The sequence below is a fragment of the Nicotiana attenuata genome, unplaced genomic scaffold, assembly GCF_001879085.1.
Source record: "Nicotiana attenuata strain UT unplaced genomic scaffold, NIATTr2, whole genome shotgun sequence".
NCBI classification, from domain to species: Eukaryota; Viridiplantae; Streptophyta; class Magnoliopsida; order Solanales; family Solanaceae; genus Nicotiana; species Nicotiana attenuata.
Window position 1 is genome coordinate 30,534 of NW_017673213.1, and position 19,519 is coordinate 50,052.

General features: G+C 41.7%; 1 pseudogene; it reads right to left on the bottom strand.

Moving 5' to 3' along the window:
* Nucleotides 1-19,519, bottom strand: part of LOC109215736 — a 78,842-nt pseudogene that overhangs the window by 17,576 nt on the left and 41,747 nt on the right.

Consider the following 19,519-nt stretch of genomic DNA (forward strand, 5'->3'; position numbering starts at 1 on the left):
ATACGGGGACTAGGTGAGCTGCATTACTCGAGGCAACCCGCAGCTAGTATAGTCTCTTTCAGTGTATTGTATTTACTTTCTGTCCAATTTGTATTCCGGACGGATGTGGTATTGTATTGTTTCTTAGAAATATCTCATGCACTTGTGACACCGGGTTCGGGGGATGTCTATGGGTTTATTCAGAATTTTAAAAGTTGTTAAATGTTTCATTTCTTATTTAGTGGAATATACTATGTATAGTTTAAACGTATAAAAGAAGAGATTTCAGAAATATTTAAAACGAGAATTTAATTAAATAATTTGGTTGGCTTGCCTGACAGCGATATCTGGCGCCATCATGACCCTTAGTGGATTTTGGATCGTGACATCGGGTGAACAGTAACTCGGGTGAACAGTACTCGGGTGAACAGTAACTCGAGTGAACAGTAAAACGCGTGAGCAGTTTTTAAATAAACCACCGCGACCATTAAACCCTTTTACACCATTTTTAATCGGCAAAAGAGCTTTGAGGCGATTTTGAAGAGAGGAAATCATTGTTCTCCATTGATGTAATGATTTTGAACCCTAAAACTCGATTATTTATGATTAAGGAACAAAATATAAGTGTTTAATTCATGAAAATCAGTAGAAAAAGGTGGAGTTAGGGCTTGAGATTATGAGACCTTCTAAGGATGATTTGAGGGGTCAATGAACGAACTCCGATTTTTCGAGTTCTTTATATGTACGGACTCGTGAGATGATGAAGAACATTTTGGTATAAAGTTTGTCCAGTTCCGGACGCGGGCTCGGGGGTCGGGTTTTGACTGATTTCTGGTTTTGTGCTTAAAATCGATATTTTTCACTTGGAATTTATTCGTTTAACATAATTTGATGATAAAAATCTGAACTTGGTAGATTTGGAGCACTCGGAAGTTGGTTCGAGAGGCAAGCGTGTTGCAGAGTAGCTTTTCGGGCTAGTTCGAGGTGAGTAATGATTTTAAATGCTGTCCTGAGGGTATGAAATCCCGGAATTTCACAGCGTTCGGCTATGTTGAAGTGAGACACACGCTAGATGACGATCGTGGGGTCGTGCACCGTTGGGGATTGTGACTTAGTCCATCCCGAATGACTATTTTACTGCGTATTTGACAATTAAGTGTTTGATATTATTATATGTTGGGCTAAATACCATATGTGGGCTTCGTGCCAACTGTTTGAACCATTAGGGGATTTTAAATCATATTTTTCCTCACCGTTTGATTTCATACTAGTGCTCAGTCATGCTATATTTTCTCTATTTTCAAAACTCAGCTATGCCATTCGATTTTAAACACATTAAATTATATTTTTAAAGATATTTTGAGCTGAGCTTCATGTTTTACTGGTGCCCGAGGGGCTTATGAGATTCTGACTGAGTGAGGCCGAGGGCCTGTGTTGTGAGGATACTTCTGGGTCGGGAAACATGCCGCAGCAGTGATATACTGATTATGATAATGAGGCCGAGGGCCTGAGATTGTACGCCACGAGGTGGCTTGTGATTGATATGAGGCCGAGAGCCTGTTTATGATGCCACGAGATGGCTTGATATTGCGCTTGGGCCTTAGGGGCCCCTCCTGGAGTCTGTACACCCCCAGTGAGCGCGGGTACCCATTGTGATATGAGATATAGCCCGAGGGGCTGGTATTGTTCTGTGACATTGCCCGAGGATCTGATTCTATTGTTACTGTGCCCGAGGGGCAGTTATTATGTGTTTACTTTTTAGTTATTTTCCCTGTATATTGTTTAACTGGTTAAAGGTGTTTGTGAGATTTCCCTGCTTACTTATATTTACTGACTGTTGTTATGCCTCTTATAGCTTAATGTTGTGCCTTACGTGATTTTATATCGCTTAGTCTTCATTTATTTTTATTACTCACTGACTTGGAAGTGCTCACTTTATTCTCCGCACCTTGTGTGCAGATTCAGGTATTTCTGAACCCGGTAGCGGGTATTAGTTGCTCAGAGGCAGAGTCATCGGAGTTTAGCAAGGTAGCTGCCCGACGTTCGCAGCACTGCTTTTCTCCCTCACGATTTCATTAGACTGTATCTAGTACATTTTAGATTCTTGTTGTATTCAGACCTTAGTAGATGTTCATGACTAGTGACACCCCGGTATCGGGCTGTGTTGGCTTTTATTTCTGCAAATTATACTGTTTATTTTTGGATTTTATTTCTGATTGAAGACTTAGTAGTTATTATTTTAATTGCTTAAAGTGAATTGGAAGTGAGTCGACTGGCCTTGTCTTCACGAGAGGCGCCATCACAACCGGGTTGGGTTTAGGGTCGTGACAGAAATAAATCTTCAAAACTCGGAATAGATCTCGCCCAGGCCTGGCGTCGCCGGGCATAACGCCTGGTTAAGCTGGTCTCGCCAGCTTTTGATCGCTGCCAACTCCACGCTACTATAAAGTAGGAAGAGAGGGTCGCAGTAGCTTTTACCCGATATGAGGGTCGGGATCGAATTCCACAGAGAGCTAGAAATTGGAGCTGAGTATCTATCTAGACTAGAATCGCGTGTATGCTCTTATTTGATCTTCTTATCTTTTTTTGGGTTTTTTTTCAATTATGAACTACTATTATCAAACCTCTAATTGAAACTAAATTAAGCTACAAGATAATTGCTAAAGTTGTATCTAATAGGAAGAAAGGCACTAGGGTCGTGGTATCACCTAGGTGACTAATTGACGGGTAGATGTTACTAAGGTTCGATTGACATAATTGGGGCTTATGCTATAACCATTGCAAAATTTTACCCACTCTCACATCTCTCGGTAGAGAGAGTGATTTTGCCCAATTGACTCTCTCAAGACCAAATGGGTAGGCAAATTAGATCAAGCAACTAGGGTTCAAGTAGGGTGATTACTCTCTCGAGGTTTAACCCGTTAATTGGGACTATCATTTCTCATGAGTCCATCCCAATTTCTTGTTGGGTCAATTTTGGAGACTTAGACTCTCTTTCTCAAGAAGAGTCAAATCCACAAAACACAAATCAATGTTTGCAACCACCAATTTATAGATTAAAACATAAAATCAACCCAAATAGCAAACACCCATAGTCAATCTAACCCTAGATGGCAACACTCATCAATTACCCACACTAGGGTTGGGCCACAACCCTAGCTAATGGGTTTAGATACACATGCTTGAAAGAGAAAATGAAGAAATAGATGAAGAACAAGACATAATAACTAAATACTAAATTAAATTGCAAGAATCTATTGTTAATTTAAAGCTAAGATGCCAAAAATGGCTACAAAAGTTGTTCTCACGAGCGCAGTTGTGTTCTGAAGATAACAGATAACCTAAAAATGGTAAAATTTTATATTTATACTAAGTTGGAAAAACTAGACAAAAATTCCCCTACGGGGTTAGCGCGGGCCGCACAAAATGGACCGCGGCCGCACAAGGCTCTTGAAATTCAAAATTTAGCTCTCTGAAATTTGGCTCCGCGGACCGCGTAAGATGTACCGCGGCCGCTGAGAAAGTTGGCGCGGTCCGCGCAAAGACGACCGCGGACCGCCTGGATGTGGACTCTGAAAACTTCAACTCTCGAATCTCTATTCCGCGGACCGCACAAAATTGACGTCCGGCCGCAGAGCCTTCATCGCGGACCGCGAGATGTGTACCGCGGTCGCGTTGCCTGAAGCCAGTTTTTACCACTCTCTGAATCTCCTAGTGCGGCCGCAGTTGACTTAGTGCGGCCCGCACTAGGCCTGCTTTCCTTCAGATTGCTTGGCCTCTAGTACTTGAGCAATTTTCACTCCTTTTTGAGCCGATCTTTGACATTTCGTCACTTTGTCGATCAAACCTGCAATCAAGCACACTTATGAGCCTTTTGGGATTATTTTGTAACAATTTATAACCAAAGTGTAAGCAAGAAGGAGTATAAAACATGGCAAAATCCCTAGTTATCAACTCCCCCAAACTTAAGCTTTTGCTTGTCCTCAAGCAAACAAAATAAAACCCACCCCTTAAGGAAAAATCCAATTATTTTTCAGCTATCCTATAGTATCCTCAACAAGCATCAATTGGGACTAACAATTGCCCTCAATACGAATGAATCATTAACACATTTAACTTTTGAAACACCATGGATTAAGTGTGACGCAAGAGCATCAAGAGTTGACTCACTACATCAAAGAACTCTCTCAATTACTTTGGTCATTGTGGAACCCAAACTCACACATCCTCAACTCTCCTTAAGCAAACCTCACCTTTTAGAATATGGACACACAAATCGAGGTTTATGGGAATTCACTCATCTCTCTCAAGAAAAAGGTCACAAGTCCGGCTCTAGGTACCATATGCTTGACCCTCATGTAAGTATCCACTAATGCAAGCGTCATTCAACTCAAGATCATATAGGGATTTTGTGGAGTCAATGTGAAGGCTTTTGGGTAAGGGTAGGACATGTTTTTGTTCAAGTGGGTTTAATCTTCCCTTAAGCCCTTCTTTTGATTCATTTGGCACAAATATCTTGACTCTTTGAGTCATTTAACTTCTTTCTAAGGGGTTAGAGAGACACATTATCACTCTTTCTTATGCATTTCAATTCTTTTCTCCTTTTTCAGCTTTCCACGCCTTTCTTTCTTTGCTTTTCTAGAATCCCTTTTTATTCTTTTTCACATTGAGCATTATTTTTGTCTTTTGCTTTTCTTTGTTTTTCATTGCCTTTCCTTTTTCTTCACTTTTGTGCCTTATACTACTTTGTTGTCATCTTCGTCTCTCCCCCCAAACTTATACTTTTGCCATGTGCTCAAGAAAAGAACTGGGTGCCAAGAGAAGGTATATTTTGAGAACGGGTATAGGCTTGTAACATGATTTTTTGAAAGAAGAAGGTTTAAGGCTCAAAAGGGTTAACTAGGGAATCATATCATTGGTAGGCTTATGGAATTGTTCAAAATGCCATTTGGATCAAGGAGATCCTATAATCACTTCTCAAGTCAAATTTCACTTAAGATTTCGCCTCAACAGATATTCAGGGCAAGTTCTAGATCAATGGAACGGGACTTGGACTCGCAATTCGATTTCTCACCACACAAGCTAAGGGGTTGCTAAAGACATCGAGTCGGGGGCCCACAACAACCTTAGACATGATCTGAGCACACAATGGTCCCGAAAGAACCACTTGATGGATATTGGCCAACTCAAGAGTCTCAAAGGCCACAACTTTCACCATCCTAAACACAACATTTTTTGTCTTTGACCATGGGATCAAAGGCAAATTTGCTAGGCCCAAGTGAAGCTTTGCTTGAGGTACCCTTACTTACAACAACCAAAAACAAAAACAAAAATGGACTCAAACCCTTAAGAAGGTTGTCACGCCATATATCATTGGGAAGAGCCACCCGGTTCACACAAAATTCTACCTTTGGAAAGAACCGTGGCATTAAGAAAACCAAAGTCTTATTAAAAATGTCCAAAACAAAACAAAAGGCTACGAGCCTATATAAGAAGCTAAAAACGAATTTTTTTTGCGAAAATAGAAAATAGAATGAATATTTACAATAGGGGATTAGAATATACAATGGGGGATGAATATATACAATAATGCAACTTTATATACATACCCAAAAAGAAGATAAAACAAACGATGAAAGTAACTAAATGTAAAGTTATATATAGACCAACAAAAAATCAAAGGAAAGCATAAAATAGTATTAATATTTACAGTCATCCAAAAATGAAGGGCGCACCCCCTCGAATAAAAGTTGGCATTGTCCTCAATGCCAACTAACAAAATAAGCATCAAAAAGTATAGGGAAAGGATATGAAGACTCCCTAAGCCGTGTCGGTCTGCATGGGATCATCTGTGGTCCCCGGGTCCTCTGTATGCATGGGAACCTCAGACTGGTTCCCGGACTCCTGCTGCTCAGCTGCTGGGACTGGGGCCTGGACCTGGACAGGCTGAATATCAGGGGCATCCTGTGGCTGACTGGAGGAGGCCTCTGGTGGGTCTGCCAACTGGATGATCCCCTCATCTGCACTGGGGAGCTTCCTCTTCTTCCTAGGAAGCATATGTGTTTGCTCCTGCTGTGGCTCTGCTGCTGGTACTGCTACTGGAGCTGGATCTCCAAATAGCAAGTCTAAAGGTAATGAGTCGGCCTTTAGCTTGTCTATATCTGCTCTAAGCTCCTTCACCGACTCCTTAGAAACCCGTGTTTTCCGTAGTTTCTTGTGCTCCCTGGCAAGCTCCTTCAGAGCCTTGCCGTGTGAATCCACTGCCTTAGACAAGGCATCCTGAGTCCTAATGATCTTTTCCTGGTTCTGCAGGATCTTCCTCAATGTGTCCTTAATGGACTGTGGAATCTGTACTGGCGGTGGTGCTGACTGAGCCGCAATTGTAGAAGACAGTGTAGAAAACTTGGATGATGCAGCTGACATCCAGTTGTTCAAGCTATAAAGTGCCTGGCTCAGTTGGTGGGCAATGATAGGATGGGCCCGGGAAGATGGAATCCCCGGGCCAACTGAAGTAGAAGGACCAGCAGTAGTGGAAGGTCTCAGAGGCAACTCAATGGTGGTGGAGGCAGGCTCAGTGGAGGGCTCTACCGCAACCGGCTCTTCAGACTGGCCAGTTGGAGCAGAGGTAGGCGGCTTGTAATTCTTGTCCTTGGGGTTATCTGGCCCCTTCAAACTGTACCACGAAAACGGAGCCACAGGATTGACCTTGATATCAAAAGGTCTTTTCTCCACCTCTAGATCCCGGAAATACATAGTGAGGGTGTTAGGAAAAGGATAGTTCCGGTCATGCTCAAGCCCTACGGCAGAAATGACGCGGGACATAACATTGCCCACGTTGATAGGATATCCCGCCATAATAGATGCAACAAGAACAGCCCGGGCAAGTGGAATAGTCTGATCATGAGTAGTTGGGTCAAGCCGACTGCACACAAATGTCAACCACCCCCTAGCTTCAAAGTTAAAGGTCTTCCAAAATATTTTGGTCCCTACTTGCAACCACTCCAGAACAGTACCCGGGATTGCCAGGTATGAAGCTAACCACGGACGAACCTCTTCGCCCATTGCCAACTTTTCATTGTAAAGGGTCTCATCTTTGTCATCGAACCCCAAATATTCATTGAGTGCCTTCCCAGTAAATACTACCTTTTTGTTCCGCACTTTGGTCACTTTAGTGCCCTTCAAGATGTGGGCCACATTGCTATAGAACTCCTTGACCATGTGCTCATTTGCCTTTACACATTCACTTTGAAAATGTGCCCAACCTACTCGAGTATGAAATTGTCTTTGCACATTTGGTTTTAGGGGAAGAAGGTCTCGCTCAATAAAACTCCTCTCAAGAATCTGCTTTCGTAGTAGCCACCATTCCCTAATCTTGTGGAACGCTACCTGACTGACGAATCTATCCTCCCAAACTGTGAGATTTCTAGTTCGCTCAACACCCCCAACTTGAGGTTCACCACCCCCCTGCACTTCTCCGCACCTTGAACCTCCTCCTCGCCTCCTTCTGCACTCTCCCCAGACAATGAAGCTGTGGGGGAGGTGGAGTAGTCCTCACTACCGGATGCCGAGCCCTTAGATGACTCATTCACAACATCGATTGGCTGACGGACAGTGGGTGATGGCGGAGGAGTATCAGTCAGTTGGAAGTGGGTGGTGATGTGAGTTGGGACTAAGTCTGAGGAGATGTCCTGGGATGGCATATACTCACTCCCCGAGGAACGGGAAGCAGCTCTATCTGCAGCTTTTATCAATTTCCGAGTCTTTTTGATATTTTCCCGAGCTTGGGGAGTGAGTTTTACCACTATCTTTCCTTTGCCCCCTCGGGAGGAACCACCTCTCCCGGGTTGTTGTGATCCTTTGCCACCTCTTTGTTTAACCATTGTCTGCAAGCACACACATCTAACATTGTTAGTCTAAGCACAGGCAGTGAAACGGATGCAGAATTAATTGCAGAACAGAAGCTCAGACAATTGCAGAAACAGTTGCAGTAACTGGCCAGTGCGGGCCGCACAAAATGGACGTGCGGCCGCACAGGGGCCACCGCGGACCGCACAATATTGACCGCGGTCCGCACAAGTCAAAGGCCCTCCAAACATGCTCTCTGAATCTCCCCACCGCGGCCGCGGTGGGTCAGCGCGGAACGCACAAAGTGCAATGCGGCCGCGCTGGGCACAAGTCAAGCTTCGGAACATAAGCATCGCGGACCGCACAAATGTGACCGCGGTCCGCGAAGGGTGCTGAGTTAGGGCACTGACTTAGGGTTTCTAATTTTTGCAATTTTGTTCAAGTTTTCACCCTACTGTGTCCCTACTCGATTTACCCAGTTAATAAAACTCCTTAGGCCCACAAAAGTTAACAAATGTACGAACCTACGCTAACAATCAGAGAAAAATGGTAAAAAGGAAGAAGCTATGAGCTGAAATAAACAAAAACTAAAATTAAGCATAAAGTTATGATTGAGATGTTACCAGATGAGTATATGCAATGAAAGTAGTCACTCTAAGCAAGTGTTACGGTAAAAAAAATGAGGATGAACAGTAAAAAGGGCTCTGAGAGTTTAGGGTTCGAAAAGGGTAAAAGGAGACCCTTGAGGTCTATATATAGAAAAAGTTGTGGGACCCAGTCTTACCCACCAGAGCGGCCGCACAAAACGGACCGCGGACCGCGCTGGGTTTGTTCAGCAGAAGTCTGAGAAGGCAACCTCCGCGGTCCGCACAAAACCGACCGCGGCCCAGGAGGTCCACCACGGTCCGCGACAAAACTTCAACTGCGGCCGCGGTGGCGAACTTACAGAGAGTCGAACTTTCTNTGTCTAAGGCAATTTCTTGTAAACTAGATATATACATATATATAGTATATATAGTTTATATAGTATGTATATATAGTATATATACTATATATAAGGCAATATATAGTATGTATATATATTGCCTTATATATATTATATATACTATATCTATATCTATAATACATTAACATATATATATAGCTTATATGTGTTAGATGTATATATGTATCTTATATATATTATGTAGTATATATAGTATGTTATGTATATATATTGCCTTATATAATTTCTTGTAAATATATTATAGCTTATATAGAATTGTAAGTTAAATCTTCTAAAGAGCAAGTTAAACACAAAAAAAAAATTGCAAAGAGATATTCAAGGGAGTGTCTTATAATTTTTATTATTACGACATTAACAAAAATGGCAATATCTTTCTTAGTCTTCCTCCCCCCAATGGAATGAGCACAACAAGGTGCTAATACCACCATTAAAAGGAAAAGAAACTAAAGAAGATGTGACAAAGTACAAGTTACACCATAATCTATATAGTATCAAATTTCATAAATCCTTCAAGGTTCGGAGGAAGTTCCGTTGGTGGTGGCGGAAAAGAAGCTTGTTCATCACTGCTTCCGGGCGAAGCAGCATCCTCCGCAAGTTCCGCTATCATTTCTTCATAAGCTTCGTCTATCTCCGGTTGTGATTCTGCAAGTCCAAAATTTCTTCTTTCCGAGCGGATTCAATCTCTGAAGAGTACTGATTTTTCCAAGCTCTCCCTCATAGACGCTCTATGATCACCTATTTGAAGTATTGCTTGACTGAAAGCGCTCTCTGATGCCACTATTGAAGCTTGAATACATAAAATATCCCGAGCCATCCTTGCAAGAACCGAAAAATGTTGTTCTCTGGCCTTCCACCATTCCAAAAGATCAAAGGTGCCGTCTGGATTCTCCTTTTCAAGGCCCTGTGACAAATAAACATGAAGCTCATTTAGATGTGAAGTATCATCAATATTATCACCTTGAGAGCCCCTGAACTCCGTCCAAGAACTAAGTGCTTTTAGGCCCGCAGTTCTTTTAGACGATTGTGAACTAGACAAAGTAGGAGTTGGAACATTTGGCCTAGCATGATCTAAGGCAAGTTGATAAGCATTATAAATTGTTTGAGCATTTATTTTAATTGAGGCTTTTGCATCTGCAAGTGTAGCAAATTCCTCTTTTGAAAGATCTAAAGCCTTATAAATATTTGAATACCAAAAGTAAGGACCTCCTAATTTCATGGTAGGGTTTAACATAGCAGCAACACCATAAATAGGGGGGATAGGGAGAAAATATTTTTTAAACTTTTCTTTCATTACATTTATAAGTAGGATTAAAAACTCTTTCTAATATAATGCACAAAGTGAGGGCTAGAAGAAAAACTATAGGGTAAGCACATAACAGTAACCATCTTTGCTAATTCTTCACGATCTTTATTTGGATCGTAATATAAAATACCACCGGTCACAGTGTTAATTCCTGGTTGAACTAGATTTGAACCTGTACTAGGGTTAACCGTAGTATCTACACTTGTCCCCTCTAGCTGCTTTCATTTGTAAAAATTTAGCTTTATCTCTAGGGTGTGTTTTTATGTGTCTAGTCAAACTACTCGTACCGCTAGGGTCTCCAGTAAGTTTATGCGCCAGCAAACCCCCACAAGTTTTACACTTAGGCTTATTTTGTTCTCTTAATTGAGTAAAAAAGTTCCAAACAAGTGATGTTTCGGGGCGATTAGAAGGTTGCCTATTAAAAGTAGGGGTTTCTACAGGTGGGTCAGGCGGGGCATCAGTTGGGTTATTAACAGGACTAGTAGGTGTATCATCTAACTCCGGTTGGGTTTCATCTACATCATCATTTTCCTCATCATTTTCAAAGATAGTTTCATTAGGATAAAGAGCATTCATAACTTCTTCATTTAATTGTTGACCTGGTGCAACATCATGGCAAAATTCACTATCGGAAAATTAAAAACAAGGGCTATCACTATCAATAATAATAGGTGGAGGAGGACGGGTAACAGGTCTGGGTCGGGGAGCCGGGGGAAGGGTAGTAGCTTGGCGACTAGATTCACCAATTTTAGATTTTCCCTTACCACCAAACATTTTTTTAAAAGAAAAGGCCATATTAGTTATAATTATACAAACTAAAACAAACAAAACTATATTCTTAAAACTTAAGAATTGGAACGAGTTTACCGAATTGACGAACAACTTCTTGAAAACTGAAAATTGTTGAAGACTTGAATACTTCAATTCACCACCTTCACAATTTTTCACGAAATTGCAATAATTAAGTAAGCAATTATAGAAGAGAATTAGATATAGATTGAGAGAGATTGATGAATTTGTGAGTAAAAATGAAAGAATGAGGGGGTATTTAGAGTTGAGAATCGGGAAAAAGTGTAGTTATATAAAGTTTGGGGTTAAAATAAAGTTTGGGGGCCAAATGGCTATTTTTTAAACTCCCAAACGGCTATTTTTTGATGGCCAACGGCAAGATTTTAAAATCTGACCGTTGGCCATTTTGTTAAAATTTTTTTTTATTTTTAAAATATAGCCGTTGAGGACCGTTTGGCCCGTTAGGCCCGGTTGAGCCGGCCCAGCCCCGCCTGCCGGTCCCGGGCTTAGCGGTCCTGGGCTCGTGGGCTATTTGTGTAGGACTGGCCCGCTACAGGCTTAATGCACCATTTGGGACAGGCCCACTGAGACCAGCCCGTTAGGCCCGCGGTCCCGGGCCGGTTCCGGGCTGGGCCCGGCCCACTGTACACTTTTATCCGGGAGAAAGCAAATGTACCATAAGGGCATGTAAAAGTTGTCTTCTCTTGGTCTTCTGGGGCGATTAAAATTTGATTATAGCCCGAATACCCATCCAAAAAACAATAGAAAGCTCGCTCCGCAAGGCGATCAAGCATTTGATCGAGGAATGGCAGAGGAAAATGATCCTTGAGGGTCACTCTATTTAGCTTCCGGTAGTCCATGCATACTCTCCACCCGGTAATGGTTCGAGTGGGAATAAGCTCATTGTTGTCATTTTTCACCATCGTCATCCCGCTTTTCTTCGGTACACATTGCACCGGGGAAGTCCATGAGCTATCGGAGATTGGATACACCACACCCGCATCAGGCCATTTGATCACTTCTTTCTTCACCACCTCTTGCATTGCTTCATTTAGCCTCCGTTGATGTTCTAAGGAAGGTCTTGCATCATCCTCCAAGATAATTTTATGCATGCAAAATGCGGGGCTTATTCCCCGAATGTCCGTCAGAGTCCATCCAATTGCCCTTTTTCGCCTTTGAAGCACCTCCAAAGTGGCCTCAACCTGCAAGTTAGTAAGGCAAGAAGAAAGAATAACTGGAAGAGTTGAATTAGAGCCCAAAAATTCATACCTGAGGTGTGGAGGAAGTGGCTTCAACTCCAACACCGGTGGCTCCTCAATTGATGGTTTTGTTGGTGGAGTTTTCCGGTTTTCAAGATCCAAAGACAGTTTTCTCGGCTCATAGGAATAAGAGTCCATCCCATGTAGAGCATTGACACACTCCACTCTGCTTGCATCATCATTGACATCAAGATTTAATAGCACGGCCTCAAGGGGATCCTCCACGTTGATCATAGAACTTGTGTCATCCACTATCACAGCTGTGACAATGTCCACAAAAGAGCACACCTCGATGCTATTGGGTTGCTTCATGGATTTGCAAACATGGAAGACCACCTTTTCATCTCCCACTCGGAAAGTTAGCTCATCCGCTTCAACATCAACCAATGCCTTCCCCGTTACTAGGAAAGGTCTCCCAAGAATAATCGAGACTTCAAAGTCCACTTCACAATCCAATATAACAAAGTTGGCTGGCAATATGAATTTGTCCACCCGGACAAGTACGTCATCAATTATACCCAAAGGCCGCTTCATCGATCGGTCCGCCATTTGAAGTCTCATTGAGGTTGGCCTAGGTTGCCCAATTCCCAAAGTCTTGAAGACTGAATAAGGCATCAAATTAATGCTAGCCCCCAAGTCACAAAGGGCCTTAGCAAACTCCGCACTACCGATAGTGCAAGGGATAGTAAAAGCTCCAGGGTCTTCAAGTTTCGGGGCCATAGAATGCACTATCGCACTGACCTGGTGACTCATATTTATTGTTTCACAATCCATGAAACGCTTCTTTGTGACCAAATCCTTCATGAACTTTGCATAGCCCGACATTTGTTCAAGTGCCTCCACCAAAGGCACATTGATTGTAAGGCTTTTCATCATATCTATGAACTTTTTGAATTGATTGTCACTCTTTTTCTTTGCTAACCGTTGAGGATAAGGTGGAGGTGGCCTAGGCAAAGGTACCTTAACTTTGGGCACCACCGGCTCGGGCATATCAATCACATGTTCCCTAGACGGGTTCACGGTGGCTTGAGTTTCTACCTCGGCCTCATTAATATCTATCCTCACTTCATTGTTTACATTGTTCTCAACCACATTTTCAACTATCAAAGGTACATCATTTTCCCACAACTCAATATCATTATCCACAACTTGCTTATCTTTCGAGGCATGCACATCACCGCCTCTTCCACTTCTTGTTGTAACCGCCATCACATGATTGTTCCCACATTTAGGGTTCACTACCGTATCACTTGGTAGAGCACCCTTTGGGCGAGTATTTAACGATTGAGAAATTTGGCCTAATTGTACCTCTAAATTCCGAATGGAGGTATTGTGGGAAGCCAATTGAGAATCAGAATCTTGGTTCTTCTTCATCATTTGTTCGAACATCATTTCTATTCTTCCCATATCATTGCCCGAAGAACTAGACCCTTGAGATTAAAACGGAGGCGGATTGTTCGGTTGTTGATACATTGGGGCCTTTGAAAATCTTGCCCCCGGTTGCCTTGATTTCCATTGTTATTCCACCTGCCTTGACCATTGTTGTTATTCCAATTGTTGTTGTTATTCCCATTCCAATTCCCTTGATTGCCCGAATTGTTGTTCCCCCAATTACCACCTTGGTTGTTGTTTTTCCAATTACCACCACCTTGTTGATTGCCCCAATTTCCTTGGGGTCGCCATTGTTGGTTTGAAGAGTTGCCTCGATTGCCTTGATAGTTATTGAAATATTGAACCTCTTCGCTTTGCTCATCATAACACTCATTTGAAAAACCACCACCATCATCATATTGATCACAATTTCCTAGAGGTTGTTGCCCTCTTTGCCTTCTCTTAAGCATATTCACTCCTTCCATAGCGTTGACTTGGCGAGGATTTTGAACTTGTTGCAATTGCGCCTTTGCCAATTGATTCATAGTAGTAGTGTGCTCGGCAACGACTTGACCGTGATCATGTAATTCCTTGTGCAAATGGATGACCGAGGGGTCACCTTGGGGCACATTCGCTCTACTTTGCCAAGCCGAAGAAGTGTCGGCCATTTCGTCCAAAATATCACAAGCTTCATTGTAGGGGAGCTTCATAAAGTTACCCCCGACTAATTGGTTCACAATACATTGAGTAGCGGTGTTGATTCCCCGATAGAAGGTTTGTTGGATCATATTCTCCGTCATGTCATTATTTGGGCATTCTTTCACCATTGTTTTAAACCTCTCCCAAATCTCATGCAAAGGTTTCGTGGGTTCTTGTTTGAAAGCCAATATCTCATCTCGAAGTGCCACCATATGCCCGGGTGAGAAGAATTTAGCAATAAATTTATCCGCCAACTCATCCCAAGTTGTGATGGAATGATTGGGGAGTCTTTCTAACCAATCCAATGCCTTTCCCCGAAGTGAGAACGGGAAAAGTCTCAACCTAAGAGCATCTTCGGACACATTCGTTTGCTTGCTACCCCAACATGTATCAACGAGCCCTTTCAAGTGTTTGTAGGCATTTTGATCCGCAACGCCCGTGAAATACCCATGCTGCTCAAGTAAGGTCAACATTACGTTTGTTATTTGAAAATTGCCCGCCCATATTCTGGGTGGGACAATAGCACTTGCATATCCTTGATTCGGTAGCACCCGAGGAACCGCTCTTGGAGGTGGCGGAGGAGGGTCTGGAACGTTGTCATTAGCATTAGCCTGGCGGCCTCGTCCACGTCTGGGAGGTACAAGAGGCACCTCATCGTCTCCAATTTCATCTACCTCCTCCCCCGCAAGCACGTTTCCAAGAGGGTCATTTGCATTTAAAGCCATTTTGGTACCTGTAGTAATCACACACACAAATTAGTAACAAAGAAGGAAAGAAGAACAACACACAAAACTAACTAAATAGATAGCCAAAACCGTTAGCTCCCCGGCAACGGTGCCAAAAAGTTGATCGCTGCCAACTCCACGCTACTATAAAGTAGGAAGAGAGGGTCGCAATAGCTTTTACCCGATATGAGGGTCGGGATCGAATTCCACAGAGAGCTAGAAATTGGAGCTGAGTATCTATCTAGACTAGAATCGCGTGTATGCTCTTAATTGATCTTCTTATCATTTTTGGGTTTTTTCAATTATGAACTACTATTATCAAACCTCTAATTGAAACTAAATTAAGCTACAAGATAATTGCTAAAGTTGTATCTAATGGGAAGAAAGGCACTAGGGTCGTGGTATCACCTAGGTGGCTAACTGACGGGTAGATGTTACTAAGGTTTGATTGACATAATTGGGGCTTATGCTATAATCGTTGCACAATTTTACCCACTCTCACACCTCTCGGTAGAGAGAGTAATTTTTCCCAATTGACTCTCTCAAGACCAAATGGGTAGGCAAATTAGATCAAGCAACTAGGGTTCAAGTAGGGTGATTACTCTCTCGAGGTTTAACCCATTAATTGGGACTATCATTTCTCATGAGTCCATCCCAATTCCTTGTTGGGTCAATTTTGGAGACTTAGACTCTCTTTCTCAAGAAGAGTCAAATCCACAAAACACAAATCAGTGTTTGCAACCACCAATTTATAGATTAAAACATAAAATCAACCCAAATAGCAAACACCCATAGTCAATCTAACCCTAGATGGCAACACCCATAAATTACCCATACTAGGGTTGAGCCACAACCCTAGCGAATGGGTTTAGCTACACATGCTTGAAAGAGAAAATGAAGAAATAGATGAAGAACAAGACATAATAACTAAATACTAAATTAAATTGCAAGAATCTATTGTTAATTTAAAGCTAAGATGCCAAAAATGGCTACAAAAGTTGTTCTCACGAGCGCAGCTGTGTTCTGAAGATAAAAGACAACCTAAAAATGGTAAAATGTTATATTTATACTAAGCTGGAAAAACTAGACAAAAATGCCCCTGCGGGGTTAGTGCGGGCCGCACAAAATGGGCCGCGGCCACACAAGGCTCTTGAAATTCAAAATTTAGCTCTCTGAAGTTGGGCTCCGCGGACCGCGTAAAATGTACCGCGGCCGCGGAGAAAGCTGGCACAGTCCGCGCAAAGACGACCGCGGACCGCATGGATGTGGACTCTGAAAACTTCCACTCTCGAATCTCTATTCCGCGGACCGCACAAAATTGACGTGCGGCCGCGGAGCCTTCACCGCGGACTGCGAGATGTGTACCGCGGTCGCGTTGCCTGAAGCCAGTTTTTACCACTCTCTGAATCTCCTAGTGCGGCCGTAGTTGACTTTGCGCGGCCCGCACTAAGCCTGCTGTCCTTCAGATTGCTTGGCCTCTAGTACTTGAGCAAGTTTCACTCCTTTTTGAGCCGATCTTTGATATTTCGTCACTTTGTCGATCAAACCTGCAATCAAGCACACTTATGAGCCATTTAGGATTATTTTGTAACAATTTATAACCAAAGTGTAAGCAAGAAGGAGTATAAAACATGGCAAAATCCCTAGTTATCAGTTTTCTCCTTTTCACTGTTCTCTAGCACACTTTCAATGCTTAAGTATCCCTTTTGCTCTACTTTCATCTCCAATTCACCTACACATAAAATAGACTCCATTACGCGCAAATAAAGTGTAATTTATCATTAAAGCATGTAAAATGCAAGGCACATAATGTACAAAACTATGGAATTATAGCTCCACATCAATACCCCACACTTAAATATTGCTCGTCCTCGAGAAATCAAACTACACTTATAGACACAACCTATTAAGCAATTCCCTTAACTCATTATACCAAGAATCTTTAAAATAGACTAAGCATAAGGGTGTAACATCTTCACCTCAAGATTTGACTCATAAGTACCATGCATTTCACAATTCACTCACTTACTCTAATATAGAGGTCAATGACATTACCTTTCCTTCATGAATCAAGTGCCCTCACACACCAAAAGAGAGTATTCTACACACAATAAAAGTTAAGAATAATTAGGAACTCAAGATAGAAAGAATTCACTCACTCTCAGAAATAACATCATATGCTACAAAAGAGCACCATAGGCTTGCCCGTAGTATACTACTCTACTAATCGAACTCATTCAGTCTAGGATCAGGCATGACTTTCATTGCTTGTAATGTAGGCTGCGGGTCGGGTAGGATACATTTGAATATGAGTGACTACACCTCCCTAAGCATTTTAATACATATACTTTAACATTCAAACCTCATACTTATGTCAAACCATAACTCCACCTTCACATCAATGTATACTAACTCCATATTTCTTTAAGCACAATTACATCAAGAGTCACCACTATCACGGAATACTTTCCACAATAGTACAACTATTTTTTTCTTTTCTTCTTTTTCAATTCAAGTGGCTCTTACTTTTTCAAAACAGTACACCTTTCTCCTTATTTTATTAGTTCCACTCAAAAGCCAAACCAACTACCCCAAACTTTAGCTTTTATAAAGTTCATAACAATTAAAGTGCTCATTAGAGGTGAAACAGTTCAAATAGATAATTAATTCAAACAAACAGGTAAGGTTTGTAATGTGGTTGCCAAAGAAATAGGATTATAGGCTCAACGGGGTTAACTACGATACATAACAATTAGACGGGTAAACTATACATATTTGGCTCTACAAAGAAATGCCTTTATCACTTCCAAGACTGAACAAAACTTCTATTTCACTTTGCAAACACACAGGGCAAGTTCTAGACATCAAATGCAATTCACAGAATAACATAAAAACCTCACGCACACGTGGCACATTACTCACTCAGGATTGGACTCATCAAGACACTCTAGTCAAAGAAGTTAAGCATATTTAAGATTATACCATTTAAGGCACTTATACAAGAGACAAAAATTGAGCCTAAGCGTTACAACCAAAGTACTCACTATTCTCAAGGCATAACAAAGTCAAGAGATAATAATTCAATTCAATTCATATCACCATGGCTCCTCTCTTAAAAAAATAAAACTACCCACACCTGATTCAAACAAAACCCTTGAAAAAGAACCACGGCACAAATAAAACCAAGGGGGAATTACTACACTACCTACGAAGAAAATCTTTTTGTCCTTTTTTTTAGACTTAAATCCCCCAAGAAAACTGTCTAGGCGATCCATCGTCGGGAAGAGTCCAATTTTTCTCTTTTTTTTTTCTGAATTTTTTTCATAGCTACTAAAATACTACACAACTACTAAAATAAAAATAAGAAGTTAACATATTTCTATATCCTACTACTAATCATCTAGAGAATTCTTCCACCCCACACTTAAAAGAGTGTAGTGTCTCCAATGCACAAATAAAGCAAAACAATAACGAGGGTGGACAAGAAACTCCCTGACAGGGCAAAGGCCGAAGCACTAGCGGCTCACGGGATACTCAAACATCCCCCAAAGATGGTCCTTTGTGCGGGTACCTCACACTAGTTCCAACAAGCTAGCTCACTTTTGCGCATCTTATGGCCTTTTCTTCCTATGCTCGTGCTCCTACAAAACAAAAGCAACACTACAAATATAATAGAAAAATAAAATAAATAAAAATAAAAGAAAGTAGTGAAGTTGGTTGCCTCCCAACAAGCGCCTAATTTAACGTCGCGACACGATGTGAACCACTTTCTGCCTCCACCTCGAACTTATGCATTGTACCCCTAACATGGCATCCAGTTTGTGGCTATGCTCCTTTGGTGGGGCTACAAAGATGAGGAATGTAATAAATTTTTCACTCTGCACTTCTCGATTTTTAGATGAGGAATGTAATTTTTGTTTTTTGGCACAATAAATTCAAGAATATAGGTACTCTCATCCTCAGCCTTTGACTCCCCCATAGGCTCAGATGACTCAATTTTCATGTCATCATCCAAACATAATGTCAAAAGATATTTAGAATGAGGACCAACACGCCCCAACTCTAGAATCGTATCACTATTTATATCCTCATATGTGCACACACTAGAGCCTTCAAATATAATATTATCTACTTCCTCACATGACTCTAGAACACTCTTCTTAACATGGACATCCTCAATAAAAATATGGTCTACTGCCTGGTATTCTCGTTTTAGCTCCTCAATTTGGTGTAGAAGATTTTTTTTAATTTCACACAACTCATCATTAAATTGTTGGATGTTGAACACATCCACCTTTGCACTCAAATCTGCATCCAAGTTGTGCAAAGCCAAGCCAAATTTATCAATTTCTTGTGCACGATCAACTCTCTCCTTCGACCAATCATTCACCAATTTTGTTAGAAGATAACACCGTTCCTCATATTCCCTAAATCGTAAATATTCCTCCCAATACCAACCCTTAATATCATATTCAAATTCAAACCTCCCAGAGTTTAGGTCATGACAAGCCCAATAAGATGGGCCATAAAAGCCTTCCGTCAA